The 23,691-nt window shown below is 38.5% G+C and overlaps 1 protein-coding gene and 1 long non-coding RNA gene across 9 annotated transcripts in view; one reads left to right on the top strand and one right to left on the bottom strand.

Moving 5' to 3' along the window:
• Positions 1-23,691, bottom strand: part of LOC103792497 (protein phosphatase 1 regulatory subunit 14B-like) — a 71,062-nt gene that overhangs the window by 29,925 nt on the left and 17,446 nt on the right. For 2 of the 8 annotated variants that reach the window (XR_004744425.3, XR_013526492.1), the window contains exons 4-5: positions 17,914-17,982; positions 4,772-4,937 (exon numbers count right to left, since the gene is read on the bottom strand). The exons of 2 other annotated variants lie outside the window; for them this stretch is intronic. The gene's annotated coding sequence lies outside the window, so the exon portion shown is untranslated. 4 more of the 8 variants (XR_008481256.2, XR_008481266.2, XR_008481263.2 and 1 more) reach the window with 4 other exon arrangements.
• Positions 4,442-9,814, top strand: LOC144579268 (uncharacterized). The gene is made up of 2 exons (XR_013526505.1): positions 4,442-4,700; positions 6,635-9,814. It is a non-coding gene; the product is annotated as an uncharacterized LOC144579268 (long non-coding RNA).

The raw sequence follows: 23,691 nt of genomic DNA, 5'->3' as shown, positions 1-23,691 counted from the left end.
GACTATTTGGCCAAGATCAGCTGGTGGCTGAGAGTGACTTCCCAGCATGGGGAAAAAGTGAGTGAGTAACTTGTGGACAGTGGCCCACATCCTCACCGTTGAATCCTGAAATCCTGGCCATGAGAGAACACCTTGATCCTGCTAACCCCTGAAACTAACATAGGAAGCTGCAATGGGACAGAAGTGCTCCAGGGATGGAGTTTGCACTGAGTCTTACACCCTTTCTAAGACCTAAGAGTCTACAGCAAGTCACCATTTTCAAATCTAGCCTTTGGCAGACTGCATGCTGTCCTGGGTCCCAGTAGTGCTGAAACAAAGGCATTACAGGAACTTGGACTGTTGCTGTTGATACTGAAGAGAGAGCTGAAAGTGTTCCCACAGCCTAGGCTAAGAAGTAAGTAAGATATGGGCTGCAACAGTCATTGGGACTGAGACAGGAATTTGAGCAGAGTGCAAGTTGCCACTGGAATGTAACTGGGAGCTAGGTAAAGAATCCTGCAGCCAGGATGAGGGCTTGAGCTAGGTATGGACTACTGCTACCAGGGATGGAGGATAAGTCTCACTGGGATGGAGAATAAGAGGGACATGCATTCCCCACTAGCTTCCCAGGCTGTGGCCACTGAGGATGGCTCCAACTCTCCAGTGGCAGGGCCTTAGCGTGGCTGCTACCACTACTCACCTGAGCACTCTGCCTGAGGCCTGAGGATTATCCTGCCTCTGCCAATCTGGCTTATGCCTGCTCTCATCATTGTGAGGCCTGAACACAAGCCCACCCAACCCACCTTTGTGCCCTGAGACAGAGCACATAGCTCAGGGTCTCGGGGATTGCTCAACCCAATATGCCACTTTGGTCACCTGAGCACTCCTTTTAAGGGCCTGAGGCTGAGCCTAAACTGACTGCTATCACCTCAGCTGGCAGCACCTGCAATCACTACCTGCAATTTATGTTGGCTATGGCTGTAATGGGCCTAAAGAGTGGCCCACCCAGCCCATTACAGCCATAACCAACATGAATGAGTAGAGCTTTAGACACAGAGAATCATCCTGCTATTGCTACTGCCATTTCCCACACCACATTGACTGCCCAGGGGCCCAGAAACCTTCTTACATGCCTGGTACACTGCTGTCACTACCAACATCTGAGAAAACCTCCTGAAAGCCCAAGAATCAACCTGCCTATAACTACCAACACAGGTGCCAGCATACACTGCCTTGGGGCACAAAGATAGGCATGCTCAGCCCATTTTTACTAGTACTGGGGCCTGAAGACTGATCCACCTGGTACCCAAGTACCTGGAACAATTTCACTACAGCCTCTACTAATAACCACACCATAACTCACCAAGAAAATCAAAGACACCATGAATGCTGTTTATAGCCAAAGAAATCATACAGAGAGTACCCTTCTTCTGCACATGCCCACAATCGAAGCCGAAGAACCTTACACAACAAACACTATAGATACATCTTCGGGAAAAAGTCCTCTCCTATGAAAGTAAATTTAAAAAATAGGAAAAAGCAAGTGTTACATCAGATACACAGTTATCAATGTAAGGAGGCAGGAAATGTGAAAATGCATGGAAATATGACACCTCCCAAAAGAATATAATAATTGCCAGCAATACATCTTAATCACAAATAATTTTTCAACATCCTAGAAAGAGAATTAAAATATTTATTTTAAAGATAATTACACAAGAGAATTCTGAAAACAATGCAGAGAAATTAGAAAAATAATTCAAAACATGAATGATATTTTTACCAACGTGATAGATTTCTTTTAAAAAGAAACTAAATAAAAATTCTGGAGCTGAATAATTCATTAAAGGAAATACAAAATACATATGATAGCTTCAGCAAAAACTAGATCAGGCAGAAGAAAGAATCTCAGAATGTAAAGACAATCTTTTGAAACAATCTAGTCAGACAAAAACAAGGGAAAAAGAATAAAAAAGAATGAAAAGGATTTTGTAAGATTTGGGACAACATAAAACAAGTAAATATTCAGATTATTGGTATCCCTGAGGACAATGAGACTAAAAAGGGTAGAAAATCAATTTAATAAGATGATAGAAGAAAACTTTCCAAGTCTAGCAAAATATGTAGACATTCAGATAAAGGAGGCTCAGTAATGCCCAAGAAGATACAGTGGAAAAAATTTTTTCCTATGTTATCTTCTGGAAGTTTTATAGTTTTATATTTGACACTTAGACATGTGATCCAACTTGAGAAATTTTTGTGAAAGATGTAAAGTCTGCCTGTAGATTATTATTATTATTTGTCATTAGACATCCAGTTGTTTTGGCAACAATTATCAAAAAGACTATCATTTCTCCATTGGAGTGCATTTTCTCCTTTGTCAAAAATCAGTTTACAATATTTGTGTGGTCTGTTTTTGGACTCTATTCCATTGATCTATTTGTTCATCCTTTTGCCAACACCACATTCTCTGATTACTGTAGCTTTATGGTCCATCTTGAAGTTGGATAGTGTCAGTTCTCCAGTTTTCTTCTTCTTTAATATTTTGTTGGCTGTTCTGGGTTTTTTTGTTTTTTGTTTTTTGTTTTTTTTTTGCCTTTCCATATAAATTTGCCTATGAGTTTTTATGTAAATTCAAGACACAATCTCAAGAGTTTAAAGATTACTCATCAACATGAAAACATCTATTTCCACTTTTACATCAAAAAGAACAGTACAATTATTTTGAAAATAAAAATGATGTATTTGCCACAAACTCAACTTACCTTTCCATAGCCCCTGTCTTCTGCTATGAAAATAACTTTCTTTCTTTCTTTCTTTCTTTCTTTCTTTCTTTCTTTCTTTCTTTCTTTCTTTAATTCTTTGACACTGTAAAGTCCCATTTCTCAGGGCTGAGCAAAGAAGAAAAAAAGTAATATCCAGCCCTCATACTGTAGAATGTATTAAATGGTGGGCTCTTCTATGTTTCCTGTATTTTTCATGAATAATATGAAAAATGGTATATTCCAAAGGTTATCAATGGGTAATAAAGTTAGGACTTTATTTTTCCTATAGATTAGGTATAAGGGAATTTGAAATATATTTTTCTTCCAAGTTCAAAGTCTTTTTTTTTTTTTTTTTTGAGACGGAGTTTCACTCTTGTTGCCCAAGCTGGAGTGCAATGGCGTGATCTTGGCTCACCGCAACATCCGCCTCCTGGGTTCAGGCAATTCTCCTGCCTCAGCCTCCTGAGTAGCTGGGATTACAGGCATGCGCCACCATGCCCAGCTAATTTTTTGTATTTTTAGCACAGACGGGGTTTCACCATATTGACCAGGATAGTCTCGATCTCTTGACCTCGTGATACACCTGCATCGGCCTCCCAAAGTGCTGGGATTACAGGCTTCAGCCACCGCGCCCGGCCTAAACTTTTAAAGTTTAAACTTTTAGGTATAAACTCAAGATACTCCATAAAGTCACTATAATTTGTACCATATTGGAGAGAAATCATATTATGTGGACTCTCTGTGCTGGGACCAAAACTGGTTTCAGATTCTTTAATGAGTTATTACATATACTGAACCAAATCATTCAGTGTTTATTCTCCAAAATCTTACATCAAATCTTAGAGACTCCTCTACTATCACACTACTTTGCCTCAGATAACTCCCCATTTCTTCTCTCACAGTGTATCACTAGAAATCTTGCCTTGTTGTAAAAACATTTTGTGAGCAGTTTTTCATTAACGGATGTGTTCCACATTGATTTGGCCGCTTCTCTTCCTTCATGCATGTATACAGTGTTGACGTTGTTAAATTCTGTAGTGTAAGGATGAGTGTATTAACTTGACCCCACATAGTAGGACATTAAAAGGAATCTTTGTACAAGAAGCAGTGTAATAGTTATTAACAGGGACAAGTACAAGTTTTCGATGAAAGGCCACCCTATTTGGCCATGCTGTTGGAATTTCATATTGTCACCTGATGGTGTTAGTATTAGACCTTCAAGTATGGTCATTTGAAAGGAATCAGAAGACATTTACACCTACACAAACACACATCTACACACAGGGTGAAAAGTCAGAGCTTCCTTCTGCATGATCCTAGCAGGGAGCATCCTTTGTTGTCTATTCTTCCTCTCATTTTCTAAGAAATGTGAGTCCCACCCACTAGAAGCTCTGTTTTGGAGCGACTCATCTCCTTCAGTAACATTACCAGCCTTTCCACTTTGTTCCTGCTACAAGATGTAGTCACCAGAATAATTTAATGCCCTCCTGCTAATTGCCAGGGCTAATAGAAAAACTGCTACAACTCTTCAAATGCTTTTCATTTACATGTTGATTTATTGCTTCCCACTTGGGAAAGGTGTGTTTGGCTTCTAACTGCTTTTGATCTAATGGTTCTGTAAGACTGACCTACTTTCATTTTTCTTACTGCTGACATTTATTTTATTTTCTTTATTTAAGGGCAGAAAATAACAGAAAGGTAATCAGCATGCATTTAGGTCATTGTAAGTGTCCTAGTTACATTTGCATTTTTCTGTTAAAAGTCTAATGCTGCCTTTGAATGATTTAAGATATTTGGACAAGAGGAAAAATTACCCTTCCTTCCCATAAATCCAGAGTGAAAACAAAGAGAATACATAATCCACCTGCCTTGATTCAGGACCATGTAAATTACATCAGCTGCAGTCATAGATTTTGTCAACCTCCATGAAATCATCCCCATAGGACCAAAATCCAGGTAAGGCAGAGAGCCTCTTTTTACCCCCATAGCGCTAGAAGCTCTGAAGGATCGAGAGAACAGAAGCCTACCTTTTTGATTACTGGGTTTCAAGGCAGAGTGTGATCTTTGTCCCAAACAGGGGGTGGTGACATCCAACTGAGCTCCATCTCACTCTCTCAATGTGGGGAATAGCATAGAATTATGCTTCAAGGGTCTTTTACATATTTCAAGAATCAGAATAAGCTTTGCACAAACCTGCAAAATGATTAAGTAGCAATGAGGACACTGCATGTAAGAAGGCAAAATTGTGCCAGACTCTTGTCGTATTTGGGACAGATACAGGAGACAGACAGGAACTACCGTAATGAGTTTAGCAATTACAGGGCTCCAGAGAGTGGAAGGAGTTCATCTTTGCCACAGGTAGGAGAGCTTTACATCAATTTCTCAGTTGTGGTTTTCTTTTACTCTTCAAGGGTTCAGAGCACAGCATTTCTCAAATTGCATTCTATTTTCTGAATGTTTCTCATAAGGCTAATACCTGTTTCTGCAGACAAAGAAGTTTGGAAAATGCTGATTTACAGAAAGTTTGTTTACATTTTGTTATGTTTTTGTTTTATAATTTCTCTGAATGTTTAATATGACAGTATATATTGTGACTCTCTAAAATAGAGGAAAAATAATAAATATATTCCAAACCAATTGACAATGGAGCCTCTTTGTGGAATGACACTATTTTGTAGTTTTTATCGAAATAGCATGCATATGGTCCTAAAATCAGATATTGCTAATGAAATGGTAATGAAAAAGCAATCTCTGACTCCTATTTCTGGCCACTTCTATTCCTGCTCCAGTAAGAAACTTCGTTTAACCAAGTCTGTTTTAATATTTTCTGGTGGTTACCCAAATGATACATTTATAAAGTTATTTGTTGAGTTGTCAACATTGACATGGACTTTTTATGATACCCATTGATGGGCTATTTTAGTTCACTTACATCATGTGTCTGTGTCCACTTTTCCTCCCTCTCTTCTTAAAATAGCTATATAATTACTTTTAGTTACCTTAATAATTACCTTTGTAACTTTAAATTAATATGCATAAAATTATTGTTCTATTCACTTTTTTGTCCCTTTTAATTTAGAGCTTCCATATATTCTTCACTCAAACTCTTCTAACATTAACATTTTATATAACCATGTTGCATTTAATAAAATTAAGAAACTAACACTAGTATAATAATAATAACCAAATGAGAGACTTTATTTAGGTTTTCCACTTTTCCTCTTGGCATCCATTTTCTGTTTCAGGATCCAGTCCTAGATATCACGTTGTATTTTGTCAACTCATCTCCTCACTTTCCTCTGATTGATGAGGGTTTCTTAGTCTTCCTTATCTTTCATAATTTCAAAACTGTTAGCAAATAGTGGTTAGTTTTTAATCTGATGTTTTATTATAATTATACTAAAGTTATAAATTTGAAGGAAGACAATCACAGAGGTATCTTGTATAATATCAATCATATCAGGGGCACATAAAACCAACATGACTTATTACTGATGAAGTCAAACTTGATCACTTCAGTATGGAAGTATCTGCCAGGTTTCTTACAGTTAATTATCATTTTCCTCCTCCCATGCTCTGTTCATTTGGAGCAAGTCACGAAGTATAGCTGTACTCAAGTGTAGAAGCATTAATTTCCAACTTCTGCAGCCGTAAGTAGCAAAAAAAATTACAGATGTATGCTAAAACTACTATAATAATGAACAGTTTGTGGGAAGATATATTAAAGCACAAATATTGCCTTAAACATTGTCCTACTAATTTAGAATTTATCAGTGGATGTCACCTGCATTTATTATTACAGTGGTATACTAATGGTTATTTTTCATTTATCCTATTTCCTGTACATCTATAAATTAGAAGTATTCTACTTTTAAAAATGTCCTTTTCAGGTGTCTTCAAGGAAAACTACAAACTGCTGCTCAAGGAAATAAGAGAGGACACAACAGATGGAAAAACATTCCATGCTCATGGTTAGGAAGAATCCATATTGTGAAAATGGCTATACTGCCCAAAGTTATTTATAGATTCAATGCTATCCCCATCAAGCTACCATTGACTTTCTTCACAGAACTGTAAAAAACCACCTTAAACTTCATATGGAACTAAAAAAGAGCCCACAAACCAAGACAATCCTAAGCAAAAAGAACAAAGCTGGAGGCATCATGCTACCTGACTTCAAACTACAGTACAAGGCTACAGTAATCAAAACAGCATAGTACTGGTACCAAATCAGAGATATAGAACAATGGAACAGAACAGAGGCCTCAGAAATAATACCACACGTCTACAACCATTTTGACGTACCTGACAAAAACAACCAATGGGGAAAGGATTTCTTATTGAATAAATGGTGTTAGGGAAACTGGCTAGTTACATGCAGAAAGCTGAAACTGGATCCCTTCCTTACACCTTATACAAAAATTAACTAAAGATGGATTAAATATTTAAACATAAGACCTAGCACCCAAAAAGAAAAGAAAACTTAGGCAATACTATTCAGGACACAGGCATAAGCAAGGACTTCATGACTAAAACACCAAAAGTAATGGCAACAAAAGCCAAAATAGACAAATGGGATCTAATTAAACTTAAGAGTTTCTGCACAGCAAAAGAAACTATCATTAGAGTGAACAGGCAACCTATAGAATGGGAGAAAATTTTTGCAGTCTATCCATTTGACAAAGGGCTAATATCCAGAATCTACAAAGAACTTAAACAAATTTACAAGAAAAAAACAAACAACCCCATCAAAAAGTGGGTGAAGGATATAAACAGACATTCCCAAAAGGAGACATTTATGCAGCCAACAAGCATATGGAAAAAAGTTCATCATCACTGGTCATTAGAGAATTGCAAATGAAAACCACATTGAGATACCATCTCACACCAGTTCAAATGGCAATCATTAAAAAAACAGGAGACAGCAGATTGCCAAACTTTCCCAAAATGGCTATACCATTTTGAATTTCTGTCAACAATGAATGAGAGCTTCTGTTGTTCCTTATTGACTCCAGCACTTGGTATTGTCAGGTTTTTGTTTGTTTTAATTTTAGCTATTATGAGAGTTGTATAGTTGTATTTTATTGTAGCTTGAATTTGTTTTTTCCTAAGTATTAATGGTTAGAGTATTTTTTCATATGTTTACTTGTCATTTATGTATCTGTTCTGAGAGAGTGTTTAATTAAGTGGATGTGGAAAAATAGGAATGCTTTTACACTGTTGGTGGGAGTATAAATTAGTTCAACCATTGTGGAAGACAATGCAGTGATTCCTTAAGGATCTAGAACTAGAAATACCATTTGACCCAGCAATCCCATCACTGAGTATATACCCACAGGATTATAAATTATTCTGTTATAAAGACACATGCACATGCATGTTTATTGTGGCACTGTTCACAATAACAAAGGCTTGGAACCAACCCAAATGCCCATCAATGTTAGACTGAATAAAGAAAATGTGGCACATATGTACCATGGAATGCTATGCAGCCATGATAAGGGATGAGTTCATGTCCTTTGCAGAGACAATGACGAAGCTGGAAACCATCATTCTCAGCAAACTAACATAAGAACAGAAAACCAAACACTGCATATTCAGACTCATAAGTGGGAGTTGAACAATATGAGAACGCATGACACAGGGAGGGGAACATCATACACTGAGGCTTGTCAGGGAATGGGGGCCTAGGGGAGGGATACCAGGAGGTGGGGGGCTAGGGAAGGGATGGCATTAGGAGAAATACCTAATGTAGATGACAGGGTGATGGATGCAGCAAACCACCATGGCACATGTATAACTATGTAACAAACCTGCGCATTTTGCATATGTACCTCATAACTTGAAGTATAATTTTAAAAAGTCCTTTTCCTCTAATTTAGTCATGGGATGTGTGTGTGTGTGTGTGTGTGTGTGTGTGTAGAGAGAGAGAGAGAGATAAACTATATAAGTATGGGCTCATGAATATTTATTTTATCATTGGCTTATAATTTTATTATTGGCTTATAATCCAATACTATTGTGATTCATTTTGTTTTCTGACTTACATTGTTTAAACTTTAGCCATTGGCAGTTCTTTCAGATTGACGCTTATGCACTTTTGACATGCCCATTTTATTTTAGGACTTTTTTTTTACTAGGATTCCAAAATATTACAGACTCTTATTTCTATCCAAGCCCTAAAATCAATGGTCCAATGTTGCTTTGGTTTGTTTTACTGAAGAATGGTATTTAGAAACCAGCATCTGAGTAGTAGGTATACTTTATGTGAATAGGTTATCACTGCTTCCAGGTTATTACAGTGGACAGAACTAGAAAATAATGTATGCATACTAATCCATTTGTACACACATAATTACATTTATTTCTGTACCTATCTGTGTGTGTGTCTATGTATGTAAACATACTGATATCTCAGCTTCTAATCTAACATTCATAGGGTTCATCCTAGCATCTCCAACTTGCTTATTTTGTAACTTCTTTTTCTGACAGTGAATGTGATTGTGCTCTCATGATCTGCTGTATATTTACTTATTTGTTCAACCTAGTATACAGATACAGTGCTTTTAGGATTGCTGACGCATATCTAGCCTTGTTTTTAAAAATTATTTAGTTTCCTTCTTTCCCAACCCCTTCATTGAACTTATGGCATACATTTGTAATATAGTCAATGCAGAGCACTATGGGTTTTGGCAAAGCCATATAAACACCACTGTCACCTATAGAAGAGGTATATTGCCCTGAAAATTGCCTTGTCTGAACCATTTGTTGTCCATCCCTCCCCAATTCCCAATTCCCAGAAACTACTTGTTTTCTATTCCTATAGTTTTGCCTTTTCTAGAAAGTTTTATAAATCAAATTATATGTTACATAGGCATATGGGTCTGGGTAGCAAAATGCACTTATAATTCATGCATGTTGTTTAGAGAATCAATAGTTTGTTTCTTTTTAGTGCTGAGTAATACTCCATTGTAGGGTTGTACCAGTCTCCTTACTCATTCACCTATTGAAGGACATCTGAGTTGTTTGCAGTTTTTGGCAATTATAAATAAAGCTACTATAAACATTCACATATAAGTTTTTGTGTGAACATAAAATTATAATTCACTTGGGTTAATATTTGAAAGTGGAACTGCTGGATCATATAGTAAGTGTGTGTTTATAAGAAACTGCCAAACTTTCCCAAAATAGCTGTACCATTTTGTATTTTTATTAACAATGAATGAGAGTTTACATTGTTCCTTATTGTTTCTAGCACTTGATATTTTCAGGTCTTTGTTTGATTTAATTTTAGCTATTATAAAAATGGTGGGAGATGGATCCAAGATGGCTGATTAGAAGCAGCTCAGGATTGCAGCTACCAGGAAAAGCGTGGAGGGTAAATGGATGCCACATTTCCAGATGGATTTTTATTGCCCACAGACCAGGAGATTCCTAGGCAGAGGAGATCCATGTGTCACCAGCGCAGCTGCTTTGGCTGGTGTGGCTGTTTGGCTGGCACAGCTGTTTTGGCCAGCGCCCCATTACGGTGGTTCTCCATACAAAATACACGGGTCCGGGTACCATTTTAGCTGACGACTGGAGCTCCTGGGAGACAGAGTCGCCCATTCAACTGATAAAAAAGGGAACTGAAACACGGAGCCAGGCCAGGAGATTCCTGGGCAAAAAAGCGCCACAAATCTCAGCGTGGCTGTTTCAGCCAGCAGAGTGGGTCGCCACATGGGAAATCACACAGATCCCAGCACCTTTTCAACAGGTGACTGGAACACCTGGGAGACAGAGTTGACTGTTCAACTAAAAGAAAAAAGAAGGGCTCTGAGGCAGGGAGCCAGGTGATCAGACTCAGCTGGTCCACCCCCACAAAAAATCAGCAATCTGAAATGCTCTGGATTGAGAGTTTCACAGCAAGCACAGCTAAACCTGGAACAGACCAGCTCTGTGGGGCAGGGGCGTCTACCATTACCAAGGCATTCCACCAGTACAGAGGTAGTCTGCCATTGCTGAGGCAGCCCACCATTGCCGAGGGAGCCCGCCATTACAGAGAGAGTCTACCAATATAGAGAGGAGCTACCATTGCCAAGGCAGTTCTAACTGTACCTTTATAAACAGGACTGCAGGGAAGTTCACATGGCAGCCGGGCGGAGCCCACAGCAGTTCAGCAAAGCCTCTGCAGGTGGACAGTGACTAGGCTGCCTCCTCACTGGGCAGGGCAGCACTGAAAAAAGGGAGCAGCACAACAGAAACTCATAAATAAAGCCCTAACTCCCTGGGACAGAGCACCTGGGGAAAAAAAGGGGGAGATTATGAGTTCAGCTGCAGCAGACTTAAACGTACCTGCCCAGAAGCTGTGAATGAACAACGGAGCTCACAGCTCAGCACTTGAGCTCCTGTAAAGGACAGACCATCTCCTCAAGCAGCTCCCTGACCCTGTATATCCAAAGAGCCACCTCATAAAGGAGAGCTCAGACTGATATCTGGCAGGTATCCTTCGGGGACAAAGATAGCAGAAGAAGAAACTGGCAGCAAACCTTACTGTTCTGCAGTCACTGCAGGTGATCCCCAGGCAAGCAGGGCCTAGAGTGGGCCTCAGCAGTCCTACAGCAGAGGGTCCAGACTGTTAGAAGGAAAACTGAGAAAGAAATAACTTCAGAAAGAAATAACTTCATCACCAACAAACTGGATGTCCACTCAGAGACACAATCTGAACATCAACAACTACAAAGATGACAGGTGGATAAATCGATAAAGATAGGAAGAAACCAGCTCAAAAAGGACGAAAACACCTGAAACCAGAATGCCTCTTCTCCTACAAGGGATCACAACTCCTCACCAGCAAGGTAACAAAGCTGGATGGAGAATGAGTGTGATGAATTGACAGAATCAGGCTTCACAAGGTGGGTAATAAGAAACTTCTGTGAGCTAAAAGAACATGTTCTAACTGAATGCAAAGAAAGTAAGAACTTTGACAAAAGATTCGATGAAATGCTAGTGAGAATAAACATCTTAGACAGGAATATAAGTGAATTGATGGAGCTGAAAAACAACATGAGAACTTCACGAAGCATGCACAAGTTTCGAGAGCCGAATTGACCAAGCAGAAGAAAGGATATCAGAGGTCGAAGATCAACTCAGTGAAATAAAATGAGAAGGCAAGATTAGAGAAAAAAGGGTAAAAAGGAATGAACAAAGTATCGAAGAAATAAGGGACTATGTGAAAAGACCTAATCTATGTTTGACAAGTGTACCTGAATGTGATGGAGAGAATCAATTCAAGCTGGAAAATACTCTTCAGGATATTATCCAGGAAAACACCCCCAACCTAACAAGGCAGGCCAATATTCAAGTCCAGGAAATACAGAGAACAGCACAAAGATATTCCTCAAGAAGAGCAACCCCGAGGCACATAATCATCAGATTCACCAGGGTTGAAATGAAGGAGAAAATGCTAAGGGCAGCCAGAGAGAAAGGTTTGGTTACCCACAAAGGGAAATCCATCAGACTCGCAGATCTCTCAGCAGAAACCCTACAAGCCAGAAGAGTGGGGGCCAATATTCAATATCCTTTAAGAAAAAACTTCCAACCCAGAATTTTATATCCAGCCAAACTAAGCTTCATAAGTGAAGGAAAAATAAAATCATTTACAAACAAGCAAGTTCTCAGAGATTTCAACACCACCAGGCCTGCTTTACAAGAGCTCCTGAAAGAGGCACTAAACATAGAAAGGAACAACCAGTACCAGCCACTCCAAAAACATACCAAATGGTAGAGAGCATCAACACAAGGAAGAAACTGCATCAACTAACGGGCAAAACAGCCAGCTAGCATCTAAATGGCAGGATCAAATTCACACATAACAATATTAAACCTAAATGTAAATGGGCTAAATCAAAAGGCATAGACTGACAAATTGGATAAAAAGCCAAAACCCATCAGCATGCTGTATCCAGGAAACCCATCTCACATGCAAAGATACACAAAGGCTCAAAATAAAGGGAAGGAGGAAGATTTACCAAGCAAATGGAGAGCAAAAAAAAGCAGGAGTTGCAGTTGTCATCTGTGATAAAATAGACTTTAAACCAACAAAGTTCAAAAGAGACAAAGAAGGCCATTACATAATGGTAAAAGGATCGATACAAGAAGAGCTAACGATCCTAAATATATACGCACCTAATGCAGGAGCACGCAGATATATAAAGCAAGCTCTTAATGACTTCCAAAGAGACTTAGACCCCCACACAATAATAGTGGGAGACCTTAACACCCCATTGTCAATATTAGACAGGACTTGAACTCAGACCTGGACCAAGCAAATCTAATAGACATTTAGAGAACTCTCCATCCCGAATCCACAGAATATACATTCTTCTCAGTACCATATCACACCTACTGTAAAATTGACCAATAATTGGAAGTAAATCACTCCTCAGCAAATGCAAAAGAATGGGAATCATAACAAATAGTCTCTCAGACCACAGTGCAATCAAGTTAGAACTCAGAATTGAGGAACTAACTCAGAACCACACAGCTTCATGGAAACTGAACAACTGGCTCTTGAATGTTGACTGGATAAACAATGAAATGAAGGCAGAATAAAGATGTTTTCGAAACCAATGAGAATGAAGACACAACATACCAGAATCTCTGGAACACAATTAAAGCAGTGTCTAGAGGAAAATAGATAGCAATAAATGCCCACATGAGAAGCAGGGAAAGATCTAAAATCGACACCCTATCATCAAAATTGAAAGAACTAGAGGAGCAAGATTAAAAAAACTCAAAACCCAGCAGAAGACAAGAAATAACTAAGATCAGAGCAGAACTGAAGGAGATAGAGACATTAAAAAACCTTTCAAAAAAATCAATAAATCCAGGAGCAGGTTTTTCAAAAATGTCAACAAAATAGACCACTAGCCAGATTAATACAAAATAAAAGAGAGAATAATCAAATAGATACAATAAAAAACAATAAAGGGGATATCACCACAGATTCCATAGGAATACAAACCATCATCAAAGATTATTACAAACAACTCTATGCACGTAAACTAGTAAACCTGGAAGAAATGGATAAATTCCTGGACACCTGCATCCTCCCAAGCCTCAACCAGGAAGAAGTCAAAATGCTGAATAGACCAATAACAAGGTCTGAAGTTGAGGTAGCAATTAAAAGCCTACCACCCAAAAAAAGCCCAGGTCCAGATGGGTTCACAGCCAAATTCTACCAGACATACAAAGAGGAGCTGGTACCATTCCTTCTAAAACTATTCCAAACAATCCAAAGAGAGGGAATTCTTCTCAAATTATTTTATGAGACCAACATCATCCTTATACCAAAACCCGGCAGAGACTCAGCAAGAAAAGAAAACTTCAGGCCAATATCTATGATGAACATAGATGCAAAAATCTTCAATAAAATATTGGCAAGCCAATTGCAACAGCATATCAAAAAGCTTACCCACCATTATCAAGTAGGCTTCATTCTGGGGATGTAAGGCTGGTTCAACATACACAAGTCTATAAATGTAATTCACCACATAAACAGAACCAAAAACAAAAACCACGATTATCTCAACTGATGCAGAGAAGGCCTTTGACAAAATTCAACAGCCCTTTATGCTAAAAACCCTCAATAAACTAAGTATTGATGGAATGTATCTCAAAATAATAAAAGCTATTTATGACAAACCTACAGCCCATATCATACTGAATGGGCAAAAACTGGGAACATTCCCTTTGAAATTTGGCACTAGACAAGGATGCCCTCTCTCACCACTCTTATTCAATATAATATTGGATGTTCTAGCCAGAGCAATCAGGCAAGAAAAAGAAATAAAGCGTATTCAAATAGGAAAGGAGGAAGTCAAATTGTCTCTATTTGCAGACGACATGATTGTATATCTAGAAGACCCCATTGTCTCAGCCCCAAATCTCCTGAAACTGATAAGCAACTTCAGCAGTCTCAGGATATAAAATCAATGTGCAAAAATCACAAGCATTTCTATACACCAATAACAGACTTAAAGAGAGCCAAATCAAGAACGAACTGCCATTCACAATTACTGCAAAGAGAATAAAATACCTAGGAATAAAACTAACAAGGAACGTAAAGGACCTCTTCAAGGAGAACTACAAACCACTGCTCAACGAAATAAAAGAGGACACAAACAGATGGAGAAACATTCCATGTTCATGGTTAGGAAGATCAACATGAAAATGGCAATATGCCCGAAGTAATTTACAGATTCAACACTATCCATCAAGCTACCAATGACCTTCTTCACAGAACTGGAAAAAACCACCTTAAACTTCATAGGGAACCAAAAGAGAGCCCGCATAGCCAAGTCAATTCTAAGCAAGAAGAACAAAGCAGGAGGCATCACACTACTGGACTTCAAACTATACTACAAGGCTACAGTAATCAAAATAGCATGGTACTGGTACCAAAACAGAGATATAGACCAATGGCACAGAACAGAGACCTCGGAGGCAACACCACACATCTGCAACCATCCTATCTTTGACAGACCTGACAAAAACAAACAATGGGGAAAGGACTTCCTGTTTAATAAATGGTGTTGGGAAAACTGGCTAGCCATGTGCAGAAAGCAGAAACTGGACCCCTTCCTGACACCTTACACTAAAATTAACTCCAGATGGATTAAAGACTTAAACATAAGACCTGGCACCATAAAAACCCTAGAAGAAAGTCTAGGCAAAACCATTCAGGACATAGGAGTAGGCAAGGACTTCATGAACAAAACACCGAAAGCTTTGGCAGCAAAAGCCAAAATAGACAAATGGGACCTAATCAAACTCCACGGCTTCTGCATGGCAAAAGAAACAGTAGTTAGAGTGAATCGACAACCAACAGAATGGGAAAAAATTTTTGCAATGTACCCATCTGACAAAGGGCTAATATCCAGAATCTACAAAGATCTAAAACAGATTTACAAGAAAAAAACAATTAAGGCCATTCAAAAGTGGGCAAAGGATATGAACAGACACTTTACAAAATAAGACATACATGAGGCCAACAAACATATGAAAAAATGCTCATCATCACTGGTCATTAGAGAAATGCAAATCAAAACCACATTGAGATACCATCTCATGCCAGTTAGAATGGTGATCATTAAAAAATCTGGAGACAACAGATGCTGGAGAGGATGTGGAGAAATAGGAACACTTTTACACTGTTGGTGGGAGTGTAAATTAGTTCAACCATTGTGGAAGACAGTGTGGTGATTCCTCAAGGACCTAGAAATAGAAATTCCATTTGACCCAGCAATCCCATTACTGGGCATATATCCAAAGGATTATAAATTGTTCTACTATAAAAACACATGCACAGGAATGTTCGTTGCAGCACTGTTTACAATAGAAACGACCTGGAACCAACCCAAATGCCCATCAATGATAGACTGGAGAGGGAAAATGTGGCACATATACACCATGGAATATTATGCAGCAATCAAAAATGATGAGTTCGTGTCGTTTGTAGGGACATGGATGAATCTGGAAACCATCATTCTCAGCAAACTGACACAAGAACAGAAAATCAATCACCGCATGTTCTCACTCACAGGTAGGTATTGGGATGGGAGCATCACACATTGGGGTCTGTCGGGGGGAAACGGGAGGGACAGCAGGGGCTGGGGAGTTGGGGAGAGATAGCATGGGGAGAAATGCCAGATATAGGTGATGGGGAGGAAGGCAGCAAATCACACTGTCATGTGTGTACCTATGCAACAATCTTGCATGTTCTTCACGTGTACCCCAAAACCTAAAATGCAATTTAAAAAACGGAAGTTTATCTATGTAAGTTAGTGCTAAGAAGTAAATTTAAGTTTTAGGAAAGTATTAAACTTAAAATGTACAAATGGCTCACTGCTTTTAAAGATGCATGTTTCATCTATCAGAACTAAATATTAAATTTAGGCCCAAATGCAAGATCTGGCTCAGTTACAACTCAGCAGATGGCACCTATTCAAGCGCCAAGAGGAGCCTGATTCGCATATTTGAAAAAGTTTAAAAACTCAAACAATAAAATTATTTTTGTATGTCATTGATTTTTAAATGAAGAGATTATTTTAGCAACTTAATTGTTCAGTTCAATTTTGAAAAAATTTGCTTTCACTTAGACTCACTTTCAAATTTCCCTTAAGACTAGCTTAGCTTATGGGAGATTCTAGTTTTAAATGGCCTCTCGCTGGCTGCTGCTCCCTTATCCTAAAATACCTATGAGGACCCAGAAAAAGAGATTAAAAACAGCAATGCTAAAAATTGACTATTGTCTAAATCTGGAAGGAATTTCCTTTAACTATTGAAGCAATGGAGCTGAAATGAGCAAAGCAGGCAAAGGCTGATCCATGCATCACTATGAAAATGACGATGGCCTAGTTGAAGGCTAGAGAATTGTCTTTTCATTCATTCTCTGTCCCTTTTGACTTAGAGAAACAGGTTTATAACCAATGAGAAAAAATAATTAGTCATTTCTCAACTGAAAGAAGCTGATATGAGACAGCCACAATAGTTAATACTTCTCCTTCTCTGAGTCCCTAAGATCTTTTTATATCCTCTAAGTCCCCAAAAATAAGACAGTGTAGTCAAAGAGTACATGAGGATCAGAATTCATATACTGCATCCTAGGTAGAATGATCCCATAATTTTATAAGGTAAGGAAAACACACTAGAAGGGCCTTTAAAAGTTCATTGTAGGAGACCAATCTATACTCCCTTAACTCAGACTGCCAAAGAATCAGACTTGAGGCTAAGAAGTGATACTATCATGGTTTAGCTAGAAGAATCAACTTTGTAAATGCCTACAAATATTAATTACTAGAATTTATGCTGGGAACTAAGTACATCTACCTACCTTTCAGCTAGAAATGGGCTCAATCCATTCTCAAGCAGACAACAGAAGACACTGTCTTCACATATACAATTTGGCAAGAAGTAGGTCAAATATAGCTATTATGTTTCAAGCAGGCATAAAGAAAATAATTATCAAAATTGAGCCAGTGGGCTCGGCATGGTAGCTCAAGCCTGTATTCCCAGCATATTGGGAGGCCAAGGTGGGTGGATCACCTGAGGTGTCAGGAGTTCAAGACCAGCCTGGTCAAGATTGTGAAACCTCATCTCTACTGAAAAAAAAAAAAAAAAAAATTACCTGGGCTTGATGGCGAGTGCCTGTAATCCTAGCTCCTCAGGCAGCTTAGGCAGGGAGAATCGCTTGAACCTGGGAAGCAGAGGTTGCAGTGAGCTGAGATCGTACCACTGCACTCCAGCCTAGGTGACAGCAAGATTCCATCTCAAAAAAAAAAAAAAAATTAGAGCCAGTGGACTTCCACTACTAGAAACTAAAGTAGTTATAGTTTTCCCTATGTCTCCTGCTTAGTATAATTTAAAACCCTGGGTGTTTTCTATTAAACAAATGTAAGAAGACTATTATTAATATTTTGTGTAGAGACAGGATCTCACTGTAATGCCCAGGCTGTTCTCAAATTCTTAAGCTCAAGCAATCCTCCTGCCTCAGCCTCCCAAAGTGCTGAGACTGCAGATGCGAGCCACTATATCCAGCCTTTTTTCTGTTCTCTGAGAAATGGAGAAAAAAAGACAGACTAGCTAAACACCTTAAGACCCAAGGAAAAAAACAAGTGGCGTGTTCCCTTTGTTTTCCTATTGCCTCATATATCCCAAGTTTGCAGCTGAAAAAACTGAAAACCAGAAAATGCCAAAGGATGCCTGCCAAAAAAAGGACCCCTTCAAAACCTACTCTCTTTAGTTAAAGCACCAGGAAAGAAGTAGCCTTACAAGACAGAAAACATATATAATATTACCTTTAATACAGCCAAACACAACATGCCAAGCAGCAGAAAACTCAAATTAAGTAAAAACAAAAAAATGCCTAATACATGCCAATGCCAAGATGACAGACATGATAGGATTATTTCACAAAAATTGAAAATGTCATCATAAAAATACTTCAGTAAGTAACTACAAATGCACTTGAAACAAATAAAAACATTGAGAGTTTCAGCAAATAAACAGAAGATCTCAACAAATATATAGAAAATATAAAGAAGAATCAAGTAAAATTATTAGAACTGAAAAATACAATAACTGAAACAAAAAACTCAAGGTATGGGTTCAACATTAGAATGTAGGTGACAGAGGAATCAGTGAACTTGAAAATAATACAGTAGAAATTACCCAAACTTACAAAAGTAAACAGAGCCTCAGGGATATGTGGGACTATTAAAAAAAAATCTTTTATTTACCTGATAAAAGTCCCAGAGAAGAGGAGAAAAAAGGTGAGGCTGAAAAAGAACTTACAGACATAATAGCTAAAACTTCCGAAATTTGGCAAAAGACACAAATTTATAGACTTAAGAAGGTGAGAAAAACCCAAACAGAGTAAATAAAAAAGAAATCCACATCAAGACTAGGCACAGTATCTCATGCATATAATCCCAGAAGTCTGGGAGACTGAGGCAGGAGAATCACCTGAGCCCAAGAGTGCAAGATCAGCCAGGGCAACACAGTGAGACCCTGCCTCTACAAAAAATAAAAGAAAATCACCCAAGGAAGGTGACATGCCCCTGTGGTCCCAGCTACTCATGGGGCTGAGGTGGAAAGATCACTTGAGCCCACAAGGTCGAGGCTGCAGTGAGCAGTAACTATGCCAATGCACTCTAGCAAGGGCAGCAGAGAAAGACACTTTCTCAAAGAAAAGAAACCCATCATCAGGACAAATTATGGACAAACTTCTGAAAACTTAAAAACGATGAAAAAATATTATTCAAAGCAGTTAAAGAAATGACACTTTACCTTTAGAAGAAAAACAAGTCCAAGATAGTCGATTCCTCATCAGAACTCATGAAGACCAGAAGGAAGTGGTATGACATTTTTCAAATGTTGAAATAAAATATGTCTGAAACTAGCATCTTATATTCAGTGAAAATATCCTTCAAGAGTGAAGGGAAAATCAGTACATTCTCAGTTGAAGAAAAACTAAGAGAATTTGTTGCCAGCAGATCTATCCTTAACAAACGAAAAGGGCTAAAGAAGTTCTTTTTTTTTTTATTTTTTTGAGACGGAGTTTCACTCTTGTTACCCAGGCTGGAGTGCAATGGCGCAATCTGGGCACACCACAACCTCCGCCTTCTGGGTTCAGGCAATTCTCCTACCTCAGCCTCCCGAGTAGCTGGGATTACAGGCGTGTGCCACCATGCCCAGCTAATTTTTGTATTTTTAGTAGAGACGGGGTTTCACCATGTTGACCAAGATGTTCTCAATCTTGACCTCGTGATCCACCCACCTCGGCCTCCCAAAGTGCTGGGATTACAGGCATGAGCCACCGCGCCCGGCCCCAAGAAGTTCTTTAAACACAAAACAAATGAAAATAGGAGGAATCATGGAGTACAAGGAAGGAAAAAAGAAAAGAGTGAGCAACAACATGGTAAATACAATTAACTTTCCTTCTTCTCTTGAGTCTTCTAAACTAAGTTTGATAGTTGAAAAAAATTTATAGGTTAGGCGCAATGGCTCATGCTTGTGATCCTAGCATTTTGGGAGACTGAGGCAGGTGGATAGCTTGAGCTCAGGAGTCTGAGACCAGCCTGGGTAACATGGAAAAACCCATCTCTAGAAAAAGTACAAAAAATTAGCCAAGAATGGTGGTGCAGGGCTATAGTCCCTGCTGCTTGGGAGGCAAAACTGGGAAGACTGCTTGAGCCTGGGAGGTTGAGACTGCAGTGAGCTGAAATCACCCAGCCTGAGTGACAAAGTGAGACCCTGTCTCAAAAAATAAATATATACCATTGTCTCATGTAGCAATAATATAAAACTGGATATAATATAATTATTAGGTACCTGGAATTAATCACCTTACACACATTAAAACTCATTTACTCTACAAAACAACTCTATGATATAGGTGCTGTTATTATCTTCATTTTGCAGGTAAGGCAAGGTAAGTTCAAGTAACCTAAGTAAGGGCAGGAATTGAGATTTGCCCAGACACAAACTGATTCCAGAGACCTATAGTCTCAGCAGACACAGTCTCCTTCATGACTAGTACATGAAATAAATATTTACCTGCAACACACACACACACAAGATAATAAAGTCTAAAAGGCATAGAATTACAAAGAATGTTTAATCAAAATTTTATAGGCAGGATTACAGGAAAAGGTTAACAATTGGATTCTTTCCTCTAGCTTCACTGATGCCTATGACTAATTCAAAGAATAGTTAGGAGTATATCTACAATGGTTCCATGATAAATAAGAATTTCGAGCCGGGTGCAGTGGCTCAAGCCTGTAATCCCAGCATTTTGGGATGCCGAGGCGGGTGGATCGCGAGGTCAAGAGATCGAGAACATCCTGGTCAACATGGTGAAAACCTGTCTCTACTAAAAAAAAAAAAAAATACACCTGTAATCCCAGCACTTTGGGAGGCCTAGGCAGGTGAATCATGAGGTCAAAAGATCGAGACCATCCTGGTCAACATGATGAAACCCCGTCTCTACTAAAAATACAAAAAATTAGCTGGGGATGGTGGCACGTGCCTGTAATCCCAGCTACTCAGGAGGCTGAGGCAGGAGAATTGCCTGAACCCAGGAGGCGGAGGTTGCGGTGAGCCAAGATCGCGCCATTGCACTCCAGCCTGGGTAACAAGGGCGAAACTCCGTCTCAAAAGAAATACAAAAAATTAGCTGGGCATGGTGGCGCATGCCTGTAATCCCAGCTACTCAGGAGGCTGAGGCAGGAGAATTGCCTGAACCCAGGAGGCAGAAGTTGTGATGAGCCGAGATCCCGCCATTGCACTCCAGCCTGGGTAACAAGAGTGAAACTCCGTCTCAAAAAAAAAAAAAAAGAATTTCTAGCCAAGGATTTGTACTAGACCAAGACTTGTACCTCATCATTAAAATTATTTAAATTATTTATCAAGAAATGAGGAATCTATATTGATAAGATACAGCTGCATAAAAGAAGAGGGGCTTCTCCTGTATCCCTGAAGAGGCTGCTTGATAAGCTATGTAAAAGTTGAATCCTGGGGCTGACAGATTCCCTAATTTGAGATGGTCTATCCATCCAGCTTCATCTCTCATCATCATGCATGTATTAAGTGTGAAGTAACTGACAAATTCCAATCTGTGCCTGGAAAAAACTTTTTCTATGTTGTTATTGTCAAATTCAAATCTGTGCCTGGAAATCACAAAACCTTTTCTATATTATTGCGCATGCTGCTTTCTTCTCCGTCCGTATCTATTCCTAATGCTAAATTAACTGAAAGCTAGTGAAGCCTATTGTGTTTAGTGAGTTTGATTGTTGTTCCAAACCCAAGACCACTGCTGCAGAATGGGCATTACACGAAAATATCAACTGATTTCTTATATACCTGAAATAATCAATTAGAAGATACACTGGAAAAGAATATCCTTTAACACGAACAAAACTGTAAAACAATGCTAGCAAGAAATGTACAACAATATTTAATGATGACAAAGGCGAAGTGAGATAAGCATTTTCTAACTCTTCTCTGGCAGTTTCACACCTTATAATCCCAACACTTTGGGAAGCTGAGGCAAGTGGATCCTTTGAGTCCAGGAATTTGAGATCAGCCTGGGCAACATAGGGAGACCTCATCACTACAAAAGAAAAAAAAAAAATTTAACTAGCAGGGTGTGCTGGTGTGTGCCTGTGGTCCCAGACAGTGGGGAGCCTCTGGTGGGATGATCACTGGAGCCCAGGTCAAGACTACAGGGAGCCATGATCATGCCACTGTGCTCCAGCATGGATGACAGATCAAGACCCAGGAAGGAAAGAAGGAAAGAAGGAAGGCAGGGAGGGAGGGAGGGAGAGGGAAAGAGAAATCCACTATAAGACTCTTTCTGGAAAAAATAATTGGATATTTATTTCAAACAACATTTAACATGTTCCTGTCTTTTCGACCATTCACTTTATTGGCAAGAATGTATCTTAATGAAATAATTAAGGTCTAGAAAAATATTTATTGCCAAAACTACTCATCATAGTATTGTAATAAAAAATTTGAGGTACATAAATATAACTTTCAATGACCATTGAGAATTACGTCATGGCTTAAGGTTAGATTCAAGATATAAAGCTAAAAGAAAAAATAATCCAAATCTGTATGCAGACGAGAATCCAACTGTGTTACACACACATACACCATACTCAAACATACACTCTGGAAGGAAACACACTGAAATATGAAGCATGTTATTTCAGAGAGGCAGAATTATGGCTAATCTTTGTTTTCTTGTTATACCACTAAAGTTTAATCTCCATGAGATTAAAAAAATCACACCTGTCTTGTTCACTGCTATATTCTGAGCATCCCTCATATATAATGTGTTAAATAAATACAACTTAATTAATGAACATTTTTCTCTTTTCATTTTCTAAAATGATTGTTTTCTAGTAAGTCAAATTTCATCATTATTAAAAGGTGTGCATGCGTGTGTGTGTGTGTGTGTAATCTATACTTGAATAACTTCTATCCACTCATTTGTAAATGGGTTAATTTCTGCATATGAGAATTTAGACATAATCTAATTCAAAATATTTTCCTCCTGAATTCAAACCTGTACACCCAGAATATCACAGTTTTGTGAGTTATTTCCTTGGCTCAACAAAGAATATTTAGGAAATATGTGTATTTCCTGAATCTTTTTGACTTTATATATTCCCCATTACTCTTCATTTTCACACCAAACATACAGTAAGTTAGATAAGTAGATAGATAATGTTTTTCAGAGAAATCAACATTGGGCATTTATTAAAGAAATGTTTTCACAGAGATACAGATTTTTGTTTTATAAATAAACATTTAAAATATATTTAAAATGAAGCTCTACATGATTATCAGGATTACTGTATTAGACTGTTCTTGTATTGCTATAAAGAAATACCTGAGA

The sequence above is a fragment of the Callithrix jacchus genome, chromosome 1, assembly GCF_049354715.1.
Source record: "Callithrix jacchus isolate 240 chromosome 1, calJac240_pri, whole genome shotgun sequence".
NCBI classification, from domain to species: Eukaryota; Metazoa; Chordata; class Mammalia; order Primates; family Cebidae; genus Callithrix; species Callithrix jacchus.
This window is presented reverse-complemented; position numbering and strand designations above follow the sequence as displayed.